This window comes from Panulirus ornatus, chromosome 18, assembly GCF_036320965.1.
Source record: "Panulirus ornatus isolate Po-2019 chromosome 18, ASM3632096v1, whole genome shotgun sequence".
Classification (NCBI taxonomy): Eukaryota; Metazoa; Arthropoda; class Malacostraca; order Decapoda; family Palinuridae; genus Panulirus; species Panulirus ornatus.
Window position 1 is genome coordinate 34,227,242 of NC_092241.1, and position 22,610 is coordinate 34,249,851.

Here is a 22,610-nt window from a genome sequence, read left to right on the forward strand (position 1 = left end):
CACACATGCCTTACTAGACCAGTAAGACCTCGCTGCTATTAGTAGTTTTCCTTGTACCCCTTACATTTTCCTAATGCCCCTTACATCTTCTGTCATCAGTAGAAGTAGAATCATGTATCGTATAGAAGGTTTTCTAGTATTTGGAAGCTACGTATGAGAAGGAAAAGAGAAAGAACAGTAAGGAAAGCAATGAGAAGTAGAGAGAGAGAGAGAGAGAGAGAGAGAGAATGCATGAACATGAAGATCAGAAAAGGAAAAGTAAACATGAACCTGGAAAAGCTGTCTTCACAAAGCAGCACCGTGCGTCAGGCAGCCGTCGACCCAGCGTCTGCACCGTAACCCAAACTATCTACCTACCTACACTGAACAAACAAGTGGACGACGTTGACGCCTCGTAACCTGGAGATTCTTCAAAGGTACAGGATGACTGGAGTATCCAATTTGAGCTCCCCACTGTCTAGTAAGGCCTTTGAATCGTAATTAATCTTCTAAATGATCAAGCTGGTAACGATGAAAAGGTGAAGAATGCTATTCTGCTTTATATCAGACAGTTTTTAGGGTGACGAACCATAGCAAGGGCGAGGCCAAGGTACACTTCATTGCTTGGATATGTCGTCACTTGACATATGAAGTTTTATGAACGTCTCCGTGACTTAAACCTCAGTGAAGTGTCCAGGGAAGTGCCATTAGGAAGGAGGAATCTTTTGAAGGAGAGAAAACTGAATTGATGTCACACGGATGACCTGTCTTCAAAACTCTGAGGGAAACTACAGAGAAACATCCTGTGAAGCACCTCACCACCTCTGGTATCATACTTATAAACATCACTTCCTCAGAGGGGTTTAGGGAATGAAAAAGTTTCCTGTATGACAATTTGGGACACTTTGCTCATGACAGCGCCTTCTCTTCAAAGGAACCTCCGAGTTCTGATGCTTCGCGACGTGTTCAAGCCAACAGTGATCACAAGGATAAGCTAATCATCAGTTATTTTCCTGAAGCAGTAACTCTCCTGATGGCTTGAGAGGCAATGCCGGTGAAAAAAAGGAAAATCAGGATGGTGTGCTCCGAGAAGGCGGCTCCATTGGTAACTGATCCTTCTCTATTTACAGTGTTTCCACTTAAAGGTTTGGAGGCCGTCGAGGATGGATATACGCTGTTGCAACTGTTGAGACCGTAGAACATGGACGACGAAGGGACAGACCCAACGAGCCGCTGAAAGTGGCCAGGAGCAGCAACACCATATATGAGAATCTCTTTATTGCCACAGCGTCAGCTTTGAGAAACGTCACGATTACAGTATGGGGAATACGATTTTAGTGTCTGACTTTTTGAGATATTTAACCTGCTACCTACAAAGGACCTAGTATATGAATGATTTATGCATATATGTATACATAGTACGGAAAGTGTTTTGTTTCTAGATCCAACTCTAAGGATACTAAAACATCTTATGGTAGCCATTTTCTTATTCCTTAAACCCACAAACTTTTACCGTCTTCACCACCAAATGATAGATTCCACCTGCCCCCCCTTCAACATGCTGACATCGTACAGTCTTTCCTTTGTACACCTCTCAGCTAACACACAATCCATTAAACTCCATGAAACCCATGTATATTTGTCATCGTGTCTTAAATTTCGTATTCCTGAATCGCCATTACGCTTTCATCACACAAATCAACAGCCTTTTATCTATTTCCGTTTACACTAGAGGACTAACGTATGTCGATCATACCTACAAGTGCTACCTCACTTACCCTTGCAATCAGAATCTCTGGCATTATGATTCTATCCTTTGTATGAAAGATACCAAAGCACTCGCTAAGCGCCTCTTGAAATGCGTTCTTTTCTTCCTCACTGCTCTCAACACCAGGCGCATAGGTACTAACAGTCACCCACCTCTTGTCTACTTTCATTCTAAACCACTTTTACCTTGAGCTCAATTCTTTGCACTATTTAACACAATCCCAAAGCTTATTCCACATCAGAAGTGACATCCCTCCTTTCGCTCTTATCCCCTCACTAATCGCGGACAGTATTCTCTGAACATGAGCAAACCATTCTAACCCCTTACCACTCAACTTCCTTTCGCTGAGAGCCAGAACATCCAACTTTCTCTCAAGTATACCACCTCTTTCTTTCTTCCCTTCATTCGGTTACAGACATTTACATTCAGGCACCCCAACCTGGTTTTTAAATGAGAATCCTTGCATGATTCCTTCCTCTGTCTCTACCTCTAGGACGTGATGATAAGGGAAAGGGAAATTGCCAATCCTAGCCTCACACTCTTCCCTTTCCACTTAGTCGCCTTCCATGACATCCAGGAGTTACTGAATGAAAATCTCTCTCCTCTGTCCTTGGGGATTCTTACCTACCTATTAGTTTCTATGATGAGATTTTGCCGCCACATACATAAATGTTATTCAGTCTTAGGTATTTCTGGTTGTTCCTTTTTTCCCCCCTAATGTTTCTATATTTCTACCGTACATATCTCTCCATCGCTTGGTAGTACGTTTGATAACCTTTTCATCTTCTCTGCTTCGCTTTCATATATTTTTGTTTGCTAACTTTTTGGTATATTCTCTGGAATTATTTGTATATCTAATTACGGTTTTTTTCTTGACTCCAATCGTCAGCTTGACGTTTATCCAAACACCTAGTTAAACAGCATCAGATACGAATAGTAACACATGTCTGAGAACATACAAAAGCGAAGGCCATGTTGTGTTGTACTTAACTGTCAACGGCCTGAAAAGGAAAAGAGGATTTTTGAGAAATGACCATGAATTTCAGATGGAGAGAAAGGAACACATCCACAACATAGTAACTCATAATAGTACGCCTCCGTACACGCTAGATTTGAAGCCTCAGCTTGTGAACGGGAAGAATGTGGATGGTTACTGTGCCTAAGGTATTACCAACTTGAGCATGAGTTCGTTCATATATCCCATCTAAGTACAGGACGCGTAAAATCGAAACGCGATGGGAGCGGTAAAGGTAATGCTAGTCGAAGCCATGAAAATGTGATCTATGGTGAACCTTTGTGTTTTTCTTAGATAATCGTCTGTGATCTTTGTCAAGACTTGATACACAAAGATTCGGTGCTCATTTCATGCAGGCCATCACGTCATTAAAGTGTCACCAAATTGCGGACGCTACAGCTGAAATATACTTCCTAAATCTATTGTTCCCACAGCATTATTAGAGCATTTCATAAGAGAATTGAGCCGTTCCATATCCAATCAGGTAAGAAAATTCCTTAAAGAATCTCACTAAATCTTGTGTGCTACAGAGAATAAATACATGCCAGTAGCAGCGGATCATGTGTAGTAATACCAATTGCTTAAAAGGAGAGATACTAGAAAAGAGTGGCATAGAAATAGTTCTTGCACCTTATTAACTTTCCTTTGACCTGATCTGACAAGAGGTAATCGTTTTGCCCATACTGGGGTGAGCAGAATGATCCTGCAGCAAAAAATACCGTCCCAGTTAAGTGGAGTTTTAAGGGGATAATCGTTCCCTCGAATTACCTATGCAGGGATTATTTCGCTTGGCTAGAGCTATTGTCATGGCAGCTTACCCGAACCTTTTTAGTCCGGTTTTTATGTGAGCTGCTGTTGCGAAGAATTTGAACATTTAATATGAGAAGATTCAGTGTAACTAAGTGATTATTTCAAGGAAACAGTAATGATCATGCTGGACCACACCAAGAAGCATCATGATGTGGTGCCCAGTGGTTGTAACTGGATAGATGGTGTCGACATTGCCCCTCCATTAGTGCTGTGCTAAATATCTTCCTCCTCCTCCTCTCTCTTTCCTCCCTTTCCCCTTTACTTTATTTCGATTCTCTCTCTCTTTTCTGAGCGGCTGTTACCTTCCTCTTTTCTCCTCTGTCCCAAAGCTTTTGACCCAGCTTCAATACGAGCTCTTCTTTTGACTTAATTGCGTCCGGCTGTCCTATCACTGCTCGTTTGTATGAAGGCATTTGGGATTCTTATGCAGATTTTAACGGATTCTTCGATATAAAATAAAGATGGAAAGCGATGAGACTCTCTTCTTGCGCAAAAATGAATGGTACCTGGAGCAGCCGTCTGTCTGTGACGACCTACATTTGGTGGTTACTTGAGACTAGGCATCGGGTGTATGTGTCTGACGCTTTCAACTAACCAGGTGTTGGATGAGAGTTGGATCTGCGGCGTAGACACTTACGATACGCCAGGACGATGGGTGTCTCTTTTTGCAGGGTATCTCCTCTGGCACTGCAAGTGATGGTTACTTCCAAGAGAAGTGAAAATTTCCGTGTCTTCAAGATATACTTGACAGGTGTTGTCAAGGATACCAGTGGATACATTAACATAAACGAACTAGAGAGATGCAAGAACATCGAGGACAACAAGTATTGTGACCGACTTTGGAAGACTAACGTGCTGGAGCTCACTGGCAAGGCAAACCTGGGCTTGACTGGTACCCTCTTTGCAGCTGGCACCTGTTTCAGTCAGGCAGGTCAGAAAGCTTCGTCATATTAACCCCATATCATTCACTACTTACCAAAAGAAAATTTTTGGTGCCATAAAACTCATCTAGACGGTCTTTACCATCCAACGTAAGACATAATAGAAACATCATAACAATCTCTTCATCATTAACGCTTCCACCAAAGAACTCTGATTCTCACCTTGAATCCAACCTTCAGATACTCCCAGGCTCGCATGAGTACGTGCATAGAATAAACAATTACTGTTCATTCCTAAATTGCACACCATCTGTTTTAGCAGTGAACCGCTGGTTTCTTCTTGAGAAACTGTATAGGATTAACCTTTTGGAATAAAGTGAAAAATTTGGCTCATTTTTTCGCGTTGGATGATCTCAGTATGGTCTTTAGAATTCCCAATAGAAACGACCTTCTGTACATATGCTATCAGCGCAAAATTGACGCACTTCCTCGTCTCCAGGATAATTAATGATACCAATAAACGTAACTCATTGCAAGCTCAAAATGTTGGCAGGTAAGGAAGTGTGATCAGAACCTACTCAGCAGCTGAACATCACTTTCATCATTCAGGCTTCTCGTCATGAACTCACGCCAGTATTACAAGAGCATTAGGGATGAGGATTATTTTTTCTATGTAATGCGGCACATGTCAAACAATAAATCTCGTACCGGAACACCACTAACATCATTTACCAAAGTAAAATGGGGATATACGATTTGTAGGTTGAACGAAAATGTACAGCGTTTTCTATTTCTTTGTGGTTGAATGTATAAAGATTACTTGTTTTGTTTATACTAACTTCATTTAATAGTTCCTCTCTCCCTCTCTCTCTACTGAGAGCTAAGCACTAGCCTTGCTTCATGGGCAGTCTGGTTGGAGGTACACTCTGCTTATGTGTGTGTGTGTGTATACTACCGTGAAATATGAGCAACAAACGCACACGTACACGCGTTGCTACTGTCTCGTAACGACAACAATACAAACGTCTGCCCGCGATGACAAGGGAGTGGCCGGGAGACTTGTGCGCTGCCGTCGGGAGGTCATCCTGAGCATTACGCCGCCCCTGGAGGTGATGCGCTGATATTTATGGCCATAACTGCACCGCACCGTCTCGTGTGACGACCTCCACGCACGCCGCCCCTGGTGATGCAGCAGCATAACCTCACGGCCACAGCTGCGGCCTCCACCACACATCACCCCTGGTAATGCTGAGGTAAAACCTCATAGCCACTAATGTGGCCTCGGCACACATGGCCCCTGGTGATGCTGTGTTGATATTCACGGCCATAAATACGCCCTCACCATCTCCTGCGACCTTCCCCACCACGCCGCTCCTGCTGATGCTCCATTAAAACTTCATGGCCACAAATGCCGCCTCCCCCGCCAGTAATTTGTCCCTCAAGTCATAATCGAGACGTCATAACTGTTTTCCCAAGCGAGCGGCTCATCGATTCCTCCGCCTGGCTAGTAGTAACCAGCGAACGGTCGTAACACCCACCCAGAAACGGCAGTAGGGTGTTATCTTTCTTATTTATGACATGGGATTTAAAGGATAATATTCATTGGACCAGTAAAACCCCATTACAAAAACGCAAATACGTCATATTCATAGTTCATAATTCCATCAGGACTGCCTTTGTTATCGTCGAGGTGACCAAATTTGATTTTTCCTACAATTTTATGTAGCCCGTAGAACTCCCTCTGGTGAAATTGCTTGTAATCGTTCTCTGGTACACTGTTGATTGACGTTCAATAATAATTTACTGTTACATATTCAAGCACATGATACACACCTTTAGTACACTCGAAAAGTCCCTATGTTTCGAGAACTTGGCACACGCGCTGGCAGTTTTCGATCAACTAGGAGCTGCCGTTCGCACCCTCGTCCCTAACGTCCGCCATAATGGTGTCGTCACGTGACTTCTCCTGGGCCACTCAGTGAGCGGGGTTGTTTTCACCAGACTCGTGGCGTCGGGGTTACATTTATTGCCTTGCTGTCCTAGTGGGTTGATGCTACTTCATTCTTGCTTGCTGACGTATCTTAGTGATATACTGGGCTACTTACTTTTAGAGAATAGTAATGAATCGATCAGTACCATCTGTATTTAGAATAAGAAATACCACAGTCGTGCTTTTGTAATACTATAACAGTGAATACAGAAAGTGTGCGCATATAACCCGATCAGAAAGTCGCCTCTTTCTGTCCCAAAACCATTCTGGTCCACCACACCCCTTCAATATGGTGGGATCCAGGGAGTGGTGAGAGGCGGCAAAACACTCCTGCTGATCCTCGACAGAAAGAATGGTTACTGAGGCAGGAAGCGGAGGGACCATTTTATACGAGTGAGATGCACTGGCTAACAGACGTCAAGGGTTAAGTGCATTTCCTTTCGCGTCTGAGAAGAGTTCTGCTTTAATATGAACGAAGACCACCAGCAGTCGAGGCTTTTCCTCCAAGTGGCCACCGGTCATCTGCTGCTTCTTAAAGCTGGTCTAAAATCACCGAACATGGATGAAGAAAAACAAATTCATGTAATGGAATACCTAAATAGCAACATGAATAATTCCGGTCAGAGAGAGAGAGAGAGAGAGAGAGAGAGAGAGAGAGAGAGAGAGAGAGAGAGAGAACGAAAAACAGAGCAGGAGGGAGAGGATGATGGGGTATAAGAAGGGTAGGGGAGTCAGGGGAGTGGAGCACTTAGCGTGTTAGGCCAGAGTTGATACAATTACCGTCAAAATACGGTTGATATTGCTGGCAGAAAAGGGGCCGGGGCTGTAATGCTCTTACTTCCCCTTACAGCTACCTAATGGACGGACAAATCTAAAAATGCTGCAACACACCAATAAACTGTCGGCTAACTTTCCTTAAAATCTACAATTTTTACGCTGCATTTCATTTCTTTTTTTTTTTTTTAACAGTATCATAAGACAGAATGACTAGGACCTGAAACGAGTAAGTTCTTTAAGCTTTATTTTCATCTGACTTCGAGATAGGTAAACCAGAGTGTCGGACTGCCTGTAGCTTTGATTCCAGTGACGCTCTCGTCTTGGATATTACATTACGTAGGAGATAAGCTCACGTCTCGCTGCTCGGTGTTGATGACTCCTGCTTCACCTTGACAAGGGAGACAAACACAGATGAATGACAGGATGATGTACAGAGGTAAATAAAAAGATGTTTATATATTACGTTAGATCCATCTTGACACATGCAATCCGCCCAAGTATATATATATATATATATATATATATATATATATATATATATATATATATATATATATATATATATATATATATATACATATTATACGCAATGTATATAATGTATATATATATGATATATATTATATGAATATATATATATATATATATATATATATATATATATATATATATATATATATATATATATCTTTCATACTATTCGCCATTTCCCGCGTCAGCGAGGTAGCGTTAAGAACAGAGGACTGGGCCTCTGAGGAAACATCCGCCCCCGGCCTCCTCCTCTGTTCCTTCCTTTGGAAAATTGAAAAAAAAAAAAAAAAAAAAAAAAAAAAAACCGAGAGATTTCCAGCCCCCCCCCCCCCCCCCCTTCCCTTTTAGTCGCCTCCTACGACACGCAGGGAATACGTGGGAAGTATTCTTTCTCCCCTATCCCCAGGGATGATATATATATATATATATATATATATATATATATATATATATATATATATATGTGTGTGTGTGTGTGTGTGAACACAGCAACATGTATGACTGTTTCTTGTTACCTTCTACATGATATATCCTTTGCAAAAGAAATCGGTATTGCCTGATGTACTCATCTGCATTCCGGCTATGAACAGAATCTTTGCAGTTCCTCAATGATGGATAAAGACATTAGAGCTGTGAATGTTTGGTCTTTGTGTGGAAACAAGAAGGGATGAATGTATTCCTTAGACGTCAAGAATTAGAGGAGATAACATCCTGTTAAGCTGGGTAGGTGAAGGAGGCGAATAACAGAAAGTTGACCGGATGAGGATGAGAAAAGGGGTTAGAAGTCCTCTTCCTTTCTTCTAAGTCCTTAGGTTACTTCATTCTAGATTCCTGTGCATTTCTTGTGGTACAAGACGATCACCAGTTGTACGTCTTATGACAATAAATCCACTCCGGTAAACCTGTGATCGAGGATTATTAATGTGGTGCGCTCATGACCCTACTAGACTTTTACTCTGATGCCTCATGATCCGAGGCCACAGCTCTGGCATACTCATGATCGAGAAACGCTATCTTCTATATACTCATAACCAAAGGGCGCACTCTGGCACACATCATTCAAGAAGAACACTCTTGATACAAAACCACTCACTCTTCTGATTCATTGACGAGTCGAGAGCACAAACAAGGATCACCGTTCTGATGTTCTCATGATCCATGATCACCACTCTGATACACTCATTACCAAAGACAACCATTCTGGTACACTCATAACCAAGATAACCACAGTGGCACACTCATGATCAAAGATAACCACAGTGGCACACTTATGACCAAGATAACCACAGTGGTACACTCATGATCAAAGATGACCACTCTGGTACACTCGTGACTATAGATCACCACTATGGTACACTCATCACCATGGATACCCACTATGGTACACTCATCACCATGGATAACCACTCTGGTCGACTCATGTTCAAAGATCACCACTCTTGCACGCTCATGACCGGCGACAACCACTTTGGTATACTCGTCACCCAAGCAACACACTGATAACTTGAGAACACTTACTAAGAAAGACCACTTGCTTCTTACTTAAAGATTCATAACCTAAGACCATTACTCCGGTTGAGTTACTGTAGTACATTCATGACCTAGAAATATCCTTCTGGCACACGTGTGACAATGTGTCGCTACTTCAGTACATCCATTATCCAAGACTACAATTCCTAGTCCATTCATGATCGAGGATCATCATTCATGTACGTACATTATCCAAGACCAGCACTTAGGGTCAGTCATGAGTCAAGGCTAGCACTCTGGCTCAGTCATGAACCAAAACTAACACTTCATGGAGGTCGTGAATCAAGATCACTGGTGATGCAACAGAACAAGGTCTCTCCTCCTCCGATACGTGGCTCCCATCCATCAAACTTTAGGAATACGAACAATCAGGTCACTGAAAGCTAACACCAAGTTCTTCATATCGACTAAGCTCAGAGTGAATCCCCTGGAGGAAGCGTATGCCATCCGTATTATTTTTGTTTTTTGTCAGTGCTGCTTTATAGTAAGCTCATCATGTGCTTGAAGGTGGTCGAGTGACGCATCTCCGGCCTGTGATTGGGTTGATTAATAGACAATACCATTGCTGGTGCCTTGCACCACCATTGATAACGTTCTTACATATATGTACATAATATAAATCATGCGTCAGCATTACATTATAGATATATTCTTTTTCATACATATTTGCCATTTCCCGCGTTAGCGAGGTAGCGTTAAGAACAGAGGGCTTGAGCCTAAGGGAATATATATCTTTTATTGATTACTGAAGATGATTTATCTCTTAATAGTAAGATTTTCCTTGTATCATCAGCTGGTTTTGTCAAGCATATCTATCTAGAATCCTGTTTCACCTGCCAAAGTTGCTCGTGAAGATTTAAAAACCCTTGAATTCACCTGGCCATACATATCGCCAACGAGAGTTTTAGAGCAAGGCTGTGCTTTCAGTAAACGTGTCCTTATAATATCGGGATTAGTGTTTGACTTTAGTTGTTCTTGTCATTGCAAAGCTACATAGAATAGGAGTTACTGAATGTATGAGAGATTGTTTAATGCTGAATAATTATAAGAGATGATCCTTGGGAGTACTTAATGTTGTTCATAATTGTTCTAAGGTTCAGATTTTTTTTCTTTCTCGAGCTATTTGCTTTTCTTTTTAAGTTCATTATAAGATTGCAAAGAAATATTACACATTACAAAACTATTTACAAAAAATAATACATTGCTATTACAAATTATCACATTACATAGTTATTCACAAACCACAATACATAGCTGTTTACAGAATAACACATTGCATAGCTATTTACAAAAATTAATCACACAATACATAAGTTGGCTTACAGCATGCACAACGGGACCTTTGTTACACCATTATTCCTTCCTGATGCTGAAAAGTTGCTAGGCTGTGATGATTCATTTGCTACCTATCCTGCTACGCTTATAATCATGTAACTTTTAGTTGACAAGAGATCCATATTGAATCCTCTTAGATGGCACATCGTTGTTTCTACCCTCTGTATTCTTCCGTGTCTTTGAACATTGTGTTCACTATGTTGTAGCGGACAAAATAGGTTCAGGCGGTAGGTGTATGTATACGTCTCGTTGTGTGTGTGTGTGTGTGTGTGTGTGGATGGTAAGTGTCCTGAGGCAAATCTAGATTTACTTCTGTAGAGGTTATGTGATTTTCAGGACAGATGGTTTCCCAGTTTGAGTATTTGCCGTACTGAAGGTCAGGTCTCGTAATGTATGGGCATGGTTGATGGCCTGGGATGAGTAATGAATCTCGATATACGCAGACACTGAAGATCGTGGGAAGAGAGGGGAAGCAGTTGGTGAACAGGGGAAGTATTAGGCTCCACACTGGTACTTGATGTCACGTTATGCATGTGATCGAGACTGAAAGTCAAATCGTCCACCACTTGTGTCCAAATAGTATCTCCCGCGCCAGGTTGTGTCTGGAACTGTATGCCATAACTACGGGACTGTGCGCCGTCAGGCAATACTTGAATCCAGCTTCTAGTAGTCACGTGGGATGACGTCAAGTATCAGGAGCCAATAATGCGCGACGAAAGGGGGCGACGGCAGCGGGGGGGACGGGAGCCCGGGATCATGGCGTTCTCTCATTGGTCCGTGCCACTACCACCAGCCACACTTTCTTATCCCAGGTGGATCGACAGAGATCGAATGGAATACGTGATTTAGCGGGATAAGAATTAAAATCAAGGACACAGTACGTCAAGCTTGAGTAATGCTAACGTTAGAGGCTTAGCATTGCTGAGGCCAAGGCCAGGCTGTGTTAAAGTGACGGTGCAGAGTTATGCCTCGGTCTCACCTCCAGATTACCGAGATATACTTGCCGTTGGCAACAGCCAAAACTGCCGCGGGAAACAGCGGCCAGCGGCAGCCGTCAGTGCCCTTTCACTGTTCCACTTCCCCTAGTATCGTGCTGACTCCAATTAACCCTGCAGGAACAAAGTTACCGGGAGCTTCGTGTTCTCATTTAGAGCCAACGTCGCCGGAGCTCCTGTCCTCTCCCAGCCTGGTCAACATATTGCCACCAAAATCGGACTGTTTGGGCTGTGGCCTCCATTGTCGGCCTTGAGCATCGCTGCTAACAATACCGGCTACTGCTGCTATAACAAGATGGATTATGATTATTTGTGTTTTGATGAGGAAATCTCGTTGGCGGAAACATCTGCGTTTGATTTCTGCGGTGAAGCCGCAGGCGTTTGATTTGCAGCAGGATCGTAGTATACATCGGCCAAATGAGTACTGGAAACAGATTTTCTCTTAATCAATAAAAACAAAAACAAATCAAAATGAGGCTAATTTAATTCTATTATGATTGTGTATATGAAAGTTCTAGTTTCGATTAGCAAAAAATACAGCGATTGGAATCAAAACATAAACCTCTTGAATTAATATACATCATATTCCTGTCAGTGTATCAGTACTGTTGGAAGTTTCTGAGGAGTATAAATGATCATATTCCATATACTAGGAACTGTTGGGTTCACCTCCGTTATAACCGACTCTAAAAATCCGGAAAATTATATATATTTTTTTTTTTTAGATACAGATGAATAGATAATTTGTTTCATACAACACGGTCGTTTCCTTCAAACAAAGAAAGGCCTCATTCGCTCATATCCAGGACCGTTCAACAGGCTCTTGCAGCCCAAAGCTTCGATACTTCCTGTAGTAGAGATGTGTACACTTTGCAGTGAGACGTTCTTTTGAGAGCCATCTCCAGTTATACAGCCTCGCTTTGTAATCATCGTTTTTAGTTTGGTCTGCATGTCACAGCAGCGATGATGATTAATCCAATCATTCATAAGTAACATGTCTTTCTGTTAGCAGAAATTCGTGAAGTGCTGCGACTACATTTGCCAAAAATCTAGATATTTGTCTTCCCTAATGAAATTTTACACATTAGACACACTTATGGAATTTTTCAATATCAGGGGTTCTCAACCCTTTTTTTATTTATGTATGTGGACCACTTGGAACACCGCTGTGTCTGGATCACCCTCGGCATATAGCATCATTATGTCAGGTCTGAAATCACAATCAAGAACAAATAATACCACCCCAAACCCTCACTAGAGATAGTACTGATGGGAAAATCTATTCATTCATACATCTATATACTGATCTGTATTCTTCTGTGGAGCACTGGGAAGCGAGCCATGGACCACAGATTAAGAACCTTTGGTCTATAACAACGTGGTTCAATTTTCAGTAATTTTCAACCAAGTAGTGTAGCGCATGAATGTAGGTGTGATATTTCGTGTGATATATAATTATCAATTGTGTGTAGAATGCCTTTTGATTCAATACATGTCTATGTACTTGTGTAAGAGGGTTTGAATCAGGAAAAACTTATGGGTAAATGTCTTTTTCTGTTGATATATCTGTCTCGGTGTAAAGAATGAGCGTGTGTTCATTTTTTTTTTTTTTGTTTATCTTTGGTTACTTGTGCCTATATAATCGTGTAACAAGAGTTTACGTCGACCCACTTGGTCCAAAAGATGGATGTGTGTGTCGAAGTACAGACCAAGGTTGTCCTGCTTGAATCTCTTTATCCATGGTAATGTGGTTTTCAGAGAAGAGTGTGTGTGTGTGTCTGTGTGCCTTTGAGACCTGATTTTCGAAGGAGATTACTCTATTTGCATGGATTATGTCGTATGCGAACAAGTGTGTGTACTCAACCATCCCTGTAACCTTAAGAATGTTATTGTGATATTATAGGTTTTATGAGACACCGGAGGAACACGACGACTGTTCTGTCAGTTTTCATGAACAATTAGAGCACAGACAACACAAAGCTTAAGAACAAAATGGAAAAAGATAGATTGCATGTAATTGAACCCGGTAAACAACTGCCGTAAATCAAAGATTCGAGAAATATCATTTGCAGTTTGTAAAGCTTAGACTACTAATGTTTCTTCGAAGTCAGAACTAAACTTGCAGATGTCAGATATTTTGTAAAAAATGATAGCTGGCTGAAAGATTTGTCACTTCTGATAAAGTCAGTATATATATATATATATATATATATATATATATATATATATATATATATATATATATATATATATATATATATAAACTCTCGTTGTAGCAAAACAAGAGTTTCCTTTGAGTCGTTATCGATCAGGCTAAATAAACTTTCTCAGACTTGATCTATCAAGGTCCATTAGCCGAGTGTCCCCTGGCCCAGCCGACTCCAACTTGACTGGTTCAGTGGCCTCCTCCCCGGCCCAGGTGTCTCCAGCCTACCGAGATCGGCCCAGCTCTTTCTATCCTGCCAGCGGCCACCTTCCGCACCATTAGTGCATTGTCTACCTCAGCAAGCCTTAGTATCTCAAAGGTCTTTAGTCCGCCTTGGTACAGCAGGGTGCTTTACCATACTGATCGAACGATTTTTGTGTTTATAGATAAATGACAGGGCGGGGCAAACGATGCCCCAGTTATGGCCATCTGGGGTGGAAGGAAAAATAGGATAAGAAAAAGAATGAAGGAATTAACCTGCGCTCCTTTGGTGATTGTAGACCTGACCCTTGAAGGTTAAGAGGTTAGAAGAAGAGAATATGATAGAAGGAAGAGAGCTCCATAGCTTGTCTGTTCGAGGGTAGAAGGGATCATAACGGTGAATTTACTCGATTTCATTTTTCAGCTTCTCGATCTGGTTTTCCGATTGGTTCTCATAGCTTACTTGTACCTGGAAAGATAGAAAGCTCCAAAGCTTCAAGGTGTAGGCAAAGAAACTGCTATCAAAACGCCGCATCCTTGAGTTGCCAATAGCCACACAGTAATTAAGTGACGCATTAGCTTGCCAAGTTTTGCGTGGTCTAGCCAGTAGTGGGGGCACACAAGCAGCCAGCTCTCTGGAACAAAAATCAAAGTAATACCTATTGAAGCGGGAAAGTGAACCAATATTGCTTGGTCAAGTTTAGAAGTTAGCCTGGGAGACTTTATAAGTCAGACCTCTTTCAACTCGACCCTGTCAAGTAAAGATGCAGAGCTAAAAACCACCCCAGAGGTGAGAGCAGTACCCCATACAAAGACGGATCAGTCCTTTATATAAACCCAGCAACAGTTCGGAAAAAAAAGAGAGTTCGACATCTAACCAGGACTCCCAGTTTCTCAAAGGCAGGCTTAGTTTTTTCCGTAATGTGAGGATTCCAAGATGAATTGGATGCTACTGTATTACCAAGTATGTTCATTGAGTAAGGAAGCGGAATTACAAAACCGTCAAAGGGGAGAGGAAAGTCGTCAGGAATTTTCGATTGCGAGATGGGAAAAAAGAGAATCTTAGGAACACTGAACTTAATGAGATATTGTCTACCCTACTGAGATATCCTGTCCAAGCCTGGGTTTATTAAGGAGGTTGTGTCGAGACGAGATACAGATCGAGTGAGAGGAGGAGCAGCAGAATTGAAGGCTGTGGAAGAACGCAGTGCTAAGTCATCAGTGTGTGAACGCATTTGGTTGTTTGTGGAAATAAGGAAATTGTTGATAAATATGAGAGAAAGTGTAGAAGACGGGACAGATCCTTGAGGGACACCAATGTTGATGGAGAAAGGGGGGAAGCCGATACATTAAGGAAGGAAGCTAGAAAAAAGGGACCAAAGTGTGTGTGTGTGTGTGTGTGTGTGTTTAGGGGGGGAGCCAAAAGAGGGGAGCTCAGAGGTGAAACGCCGATGCCACATCCTGTCAGATGCTTTGTATATATCAAATGCAACTAACTACATAAGATTCCTAAATATCTTTCATGGATGATGACCAAACAGTAAGATAAGAAATAACATCACTTGTGGATCTCGCCTTACGGAAGACATACTGGTGATCAGAGAGAAGACTTTGAGATTTAAGATGTCTAAGGATATGGGAGTTGAGGAATGATTCTAAGATTTCGGAAATGGTAGATGTTAAGTTAGAGGGGTTAGAATGTTCACCCTTCTTAGTGATGGGATTTACCAACGCCTGCTTCCAAGAAAAAGGGAAAGGTGTGGCTATTTAATGGCAGCGGAACAGACGAACAAGCACTGGTGCAAGCTCAGAGGTACACTCTTTCGATACACTGGGATGAATCTAATGAGGACCATTATCTTTGCGTCCAGAGACAGAAGCGCTTTTCGGACAGTTCGAAACGGGATTACGGAAAGGGGCATAGGATTCAAAAGAGGAGCATCACGGGGTGAAGGAATCTTAGTCATACAAGATAGAGTTAGAGGAAAAACGGGAACTTAAGAGAGTTGCTTTGTCTGCGGGAAAACAGCTATAGTACTGTCAGAACGGAAAAGTGAAGGAAATGTAGAGCGACAGAAGTTGTTAGCGACGCCATTAGCTGACGACCAGAGAGAGACCTATCAGTGGAATACGAGGAGAGGTTATCGCACTTCCTGTGAATATAGGAACGCTTTGCTTCACGGATAAGGTAATTGCATCGATTACGGCAGTGAAAAATGCTGACTGGGAATGTCCTCAGAACGGAAACGGTTGAACCGTGATTGGAAAAAGATCGCTTTTGAGGAAGAGGGGATGAAGGTATCCATTACCGCAACAATAACCTCTGTTATGAGTTTGGCAGAGACAGAAGCATCACCGCATAAGAGACATTAACCAGAGTCAAAAAAGTTATTCCAGACAGCATTGCAGAGATGACAATATTTACAATGGGAAGGGGTTGAGCAACTGAACCAATGTTGGGCGAGATTGTGTAGTTACAGCACAAAGAATTAGAGGTGTAAAGAGATCCAGAATGTTACGAGAGTGGCCACAGTGGTCAGGAATGTGGGTGGGGTGGGAGATAATTTGTTCTAGATCATCGATAATTGAGAACGTTAGGGCTTCAATTCACTCACCATCCGTATGGGAGGGACTCAACCATTCCCTATGGTGAACGTTGAAATATCAGCGGTAGCGGATCTTGACTTGCGGATGAGAGGATGCCACAGTCTCATGGCAGGAATTTAGATAGTCGAGGAAAAATATAAGATTTGTAGAATTAGGAGAGCAACATAGGAAGAAAAGAATAGTGAAGTAGTTAGGATATAGGCCTTAAGCCAGATAACTTTAAAGTTTGGGGACTCAAGGTCCTCGAGGCGTGCAACAGGTGTGTTGATGTTGGAATGAGCATAGACACCAACTTTGAACCGGAATCGTGAGTGGAGATTATAGTTGAATGTGAAAAAGGAGTTTGTCTTTTCTAGAAGGATGCTTTGGAAATTTTTTTCGAGTCATATATGTAAAACAGACTTTCACTAGCTTAGGAAAGCAGTCCTCAGTGAGCAAGATGCCGAACAACATGTACTGTTGACAATGTTGCCTTGTTTAAGTCAAACGGTATGAGAGTTTTGTCATTCCAAGGCAGCTCGCTCATCACAACTAACTTTGATGCTTTCCAAAACACTTTCGAAGTACACTATATCATTTGGAAATACCGTCAGATAAAATGCTAGGCATACATATGCGATATTTTGCTATATGTCTTGTACTCTTTATCATTGTCAAAAAAAAGAATTGTCACAGTTGATGATTCATACCAGATTCTTTTAAATAATCTTCATTCTCAGCCATATATTTCCGACCAAGGTTTACGCAACCCTTTCACCACCGGCATATTCACCTTAAACCCATGTCCAGTAGATTAACCTCATCCCTCCCGCTTCCACCACAAGTTCATCAAACAAGACACCTACTTTCACCGGGACACTCCCTCACCACCCTCCGCCCATCATCATCACACACATCCTTCGACGAACAGCACACACCAGCACTCGGCTCTATCCTCCTGTCAGCTGAGCCCGCATTTTACCTAGCCTTTCAGTTCTTGTTCTCTGCCGACTTTCTGCACAACCAGTGCATACTCGCCCGCACCTGGACCCTTCTTCATCGCCAGTCAGCCATCAATATACGGCCGTCTATATTGTTTTCCTTTTCTGATATGGTTCCTCATCTTTCTAGCAATGAAGCTTTTGGGCTAGTCCAGGGCATGTGAAACGTCTGGAGTAAGTCTTGGAAAGTTCTGTGGGGCCTGGATGTGGATAGGGAGATGTAGTTTCGGTGCATTACACATGACAACTAGAGACTGAGTGTGAACGAATGTGGCCATTTTTGTCTGTTTTCCTGGCGCTACCTCGCTGAAGCAGGGGGGTAGCGATGCTGTTTCTTGTGGGGCAGGGTAGCACCGGGAATGGATAAAGGCAAGTATGAATATGTACATATGTATATGTCTGTGTTTGCGTTTGTATATGTATATATATTGATATGCATATGTATGTATTCGTGCGTGTATGGACGTATATATATATATATATATATATATATATATATATATATATATATATATATATATATATATTTCTTTCTTTCAAACTATTCGCCATTTCCCGCGTTAGCGAGGTAGCGTTAAGAACAGAGGACTGGGCCTTAAGAGGGTATATCCTCACCTGGCCCCCTTCTCTGTTCCTTGTTTTGGAAAATAAAAAACGAGAGGGGAGGATTTCCAGCCACCCGCTCCCTCCCCTTTTAGTCGCCTTCTACGACACGCAGGGAATACGTGGGAAGTATTCTTAGTCCCCTATCCCAAGGGATAATATATATATATATATATATATATATATATATATATATATATATATATATATATATATATATATATAATATTGTGTGTGTGTGTATGAGTGGACGGGCCGTTCTTCGTCTGTTTCCTTGCCCTTCTCGCTGATTTGCCATATGTCTTACACTCGTTTCCATTCTCTTAAAATATGGCATAACGTTAATGAGGTGGCATTGATTAGGGCATTGTCCGTGCCGTTTCAACTAACATAAGAAAAAAGTATCTATGATGGGAGAAATACTATTGTCCTCTATCCTTCTTTTTTCTTCATCAGTTCTTCCGTTTCTGCCATCACCCTCCCTCTCCCACAGACCATTCTCGGTAAAGCCGCTCTGTAAGGCATATCCCGGGCTGGGACTTGGTTAGAGCTAATCAAGCATAGCACATTAGCCATGTCAGATTTAGTGCAGCGTAGCCCGCCTAAGTCCAGCCAGTTTCACCCGGACCTGGCTGATGCTCCATCTGAATATTAACCATCTCTTATGAAACTGTTTTTCTCGATGCCGTAAAAGAGACTCGGCATTCATCTTGTTTTGAATGATAAGAGAAGTGTGATCTTTTCCTGACATATGATATTCTCTCTCTCTCTCTCTCTCTCTCTCTCTCTCTCTCTCTCTCTCTCTCTCTCTCTCTCTCTCTCTCTCTCTCTATCTATCTATCTATCTACCTATGTATCTATCTATTTATCTATCTATCTATCTATCTATCTATCTATCTATATATATATATATATATATATATATATATATATATATATATATATGCTCCAGGAGGTCAAGAGAAAGGTGCGAGAGGTGAAAAAGAGGGCAAATGAGAGTTGGGATGAGAGAGTATCATTAAATTCTAGAGAATAAAAAGATGTTTTGGAAGGAGGTAAATAAAGTGCGTAAGACAAGAGAGTAAATGAGAACATTGTTGAAGGGGGCAGATGGGGAGGTAATAACAAGTAGTGATGAAGTGAGGAGATGGAATGAGCATTTTAAAGGTTTGTTGAATGTGTTTAATGATAGTGGCAGGTATAGGTTTTTTTGGTTGGGGTGGTTTGTAAAAGTGAGAGGGTCAGGGAGAATGGTTTGGTAAACAGAGAAGAGGTAGTGAAAGCTTTGCGGAAGATGGAAGCCGGCAAGGCGGCGGGCTTGGATGGTATTGCAGTGGAATTTAGTAAAAAAAAAAGGGGTAACTGTTGTTAATTGGTGAGGATATTCAATGCATGTATGGATCATGGTGAAGTGCTTGAGGATTGGCGGAGGTGTTTTGGATATTTAGGAGTGGACTTAGCTGCGGAACCATGGAAGCAGAGGTGAGTCACAGGGTGGGGGAGGGAGCGAAGATTCTGGGAGCGTTGAAGAATGTGTGGAAGGCGAGAACGTTATCTCGGAGAGCAAAAATGGGTATGTTTGAATGAATAGTGGTTCCAACAATGTTATACGGTTGTGAGGCATGGGCAATAGATAGGGTTGTGCGGAGGAGGGTGGATGTGTTGAAAATGAAATGTTTGAGGTGGTTTGATCAAGTACTAAAAGGGTAAAAGAGATGTGTAGTAATAAAGAGTGAGGTTGAGAGAGCAGGAGAGTGTGTGTTGAAATGGTTTAGACAGGAGAGAATGAGTGAGGAAAGATTGACAAAGAGGATATAAGTGTCTGAGATGGAGGGACGAAGGAGAGGCGGGAGACCAAATTGGAGGTGGCAGGATGGAGTGAAAAAGATTTTGAGTCATCGGGGCCTGAACATACAGGAGCGTGAAAGGCGTGCAATGAATAGAGTGAGTTGGAACGATGTGTACCTGTGTGTGGAAAGGGAACTGTGGTTTTGGTGCATTACACATGACAGCTAGAGACCGAGTGCGAACGAATGTGGCCTTTCTTGACTTTTCCTAGCGCTACCTCGCGCTCGCGCGGGGGGTGCTATTTTATGTGTGGCGGGGTGGCGACGAGAATGGATGAAGGCAGCAAGTGTGGATGTGTACACGTGAATATGTGTATATGTCTGTGTATGTATATGTATGTATACATTGAAATGTATAGGTACGCATAAGTGCGTGTGTGGGCGCTTATGTATATACATGCGCATGTGGGTGGGTCGGGCCATTCTTTCGTCTGTTTCCTTTCGCTACCTCGCTAACGCGGGACACAGCAACTAAGTATCATATATATATATATATATATATATATATATATATATATATATATATATATATATATATATATATATATATATTCCGGGTTCACATAGAGCTACGTAATGATCGGCCTAGTGGAGCTAGAACTTGCTCTGAGAACCCTACCACTGCCACGAACGGTCATGTGATAGCTAGACAGTGAACGTCACTACTGTAAGATGCAACAGTTTTTATAACTAGCTGCTTTTCCGCACGCATGATTGGTTAATCGTGCGTGCAATACCAGACACCTGTTTACATCACATAGTTATGTTAGGTATATTTTCATACTTGATCTCAGACTTTTTATCAGGCCTTAAAAGGGAACGAAGACTTTCGTCTCTGAATTTCGACGTCTGATGTGAAGACACGAATGATGAAGTAGTAGTAATTTTCATTTGGGTAGTGGTCACTTAATCGCCCTCCCGAGTGAGCGATATAGTTGCGAAACATTGATTCCAGCGGCCGGTACATCGTTACGCCATTAGGCTTCCCCATCCACGTCTCCACGCATTTGCCACGGTGGGGTAGGAAGTGACTCGATGGAAGTAGGGAGTAGTTGTGAGAGGCTGAGGCATACTCAGATGGAGGCTGAGTAGGGGGTCGGGGGTGGGGTGTGGGGTGTGGGGGGTAAAATAAAGAGAATGGGAGACGAAGGAAAGGTGAGAGATATAGGCGATATAACTCGACCTCACATTATAGGGGATCTTACTGGATAAGAGAGAACTTCTTATCACACCGCCTTGTAAAACACGTATATTGGTTTTTGTGGGAGATAAGGGTTTGGGTGGGGAAGGAAATTTGCCAATGGGATGCATGAAAATGCGACTAGTAGCGCCCTTATACTCAAAGTCCAAGCCCAACACAGTTCCAGGTTCCAGTACGGTTGCCTGGAGCTGATGAGTCAAAGTTCACGTGTAGGATAAAGTTCGGTCAAAGTTCCCCTGTAAATGGTCTGAGCTTTAATCTATGATTATATTTCAGAATATTGTAGTTATATCTTGCCGTCTTGCATCGGAAGCAGCACGTATGGAGGTGAAACTGGTGAAATCAACTAAAACAATCACCTCTGATGTCACACGTTGGTCCACGATGAGTTGCATAGCTCACAGCGTGTTACACCTCAGTCACCCATGAGACACCTGGTGCTCTTTTTATCACTGGCTTCACAGCTTCAGGTGCCTCGCACATGTCTGATGGTTCGACATGCACGTTCTCCGGAATACCTCACGCTTTCACAGCGACACACGTGTCCATGAAATGGTGTTCATTATGTGAATTTCTATGTAACGTATTTTTCTTGGAAAAGACTATATATATATATATATATATATATATATATATATATATATATATATATATATATATATTTTTTTTTTTTTTTAACTTAATCGCTGTTTCCCGCGTCAGCGAGATAGCGCCACGAAACAGACGAAGAATGGCCCCATCCACACACACACACACACACACACACATATTCCTGTGATTCCACGGGGAAAATGAAACACGATAAGTTCCCAAGTGCACTTTCTTGTAATAACCACATCATCATAGGAGACACAAGATAGAAATATAATAGTCAGTTGATATAAAACGCAGGGACGTAGCTAGGACGCCATTTGGTAAACATATATATATATATATATATATATATATATATATATATATATATATATATATGTGTGTATATCCCTGGGGATGGGGGATTAAGAATACTTCCCACGTATTCCCTGCGTGTCGTAGTAGGCGACTAAAAGGGGAGGGAACGGGGGGCTGGAAATCCTCCCCTCTAGTTTTTTTTTTTTAATTTTCCAAAAGAAGGAACAGAGGGGGCCAGGTGAGGATATTCCAAAAAAGGCCCAGTCCTCTGTTCTTAACGCTACCTCGCTAATGCGGGAAATGGCGAATAGTTTAAAAGAAAAGAAATATATATGTATATATATATATATATATATATGTATTTTTTTTTCTTTTTTTTTTGCTTTGTCGCTGTCTCCCGCGTTTGCGAGGTAGCGCAAAGGAAACAGACGAAAGAAATGGCCCAACCCACCCCCATACACAT

At 41.9% G+C, this 22,610-nt stretch overlaps 1 long non-coding RNA gene across 1 annotated transcript; it reads right to left on the reverse strand.

The window, feature by feature from the left end:
• Positions 1 to 7,450: 7,450 nt before the first annotated feature.
• On the reverse strand, positions 7,451 to 11,229 carry LOC139754902 (uncharacterized). Its single transcript, XR_011713968.1, has 2 exons — positions 10,605 to 11,229; positions 7,451 to 7,608 (listed from the first exon to the last, which is right to left on the reverse strand). It is a non-coding gene; the product is annotated as an uncharacterized lncRNA (long non-coding RNA).
• Between the last annotated feature and the right edge of the window lie 11,381 nt (positions 11,230 to 22,610).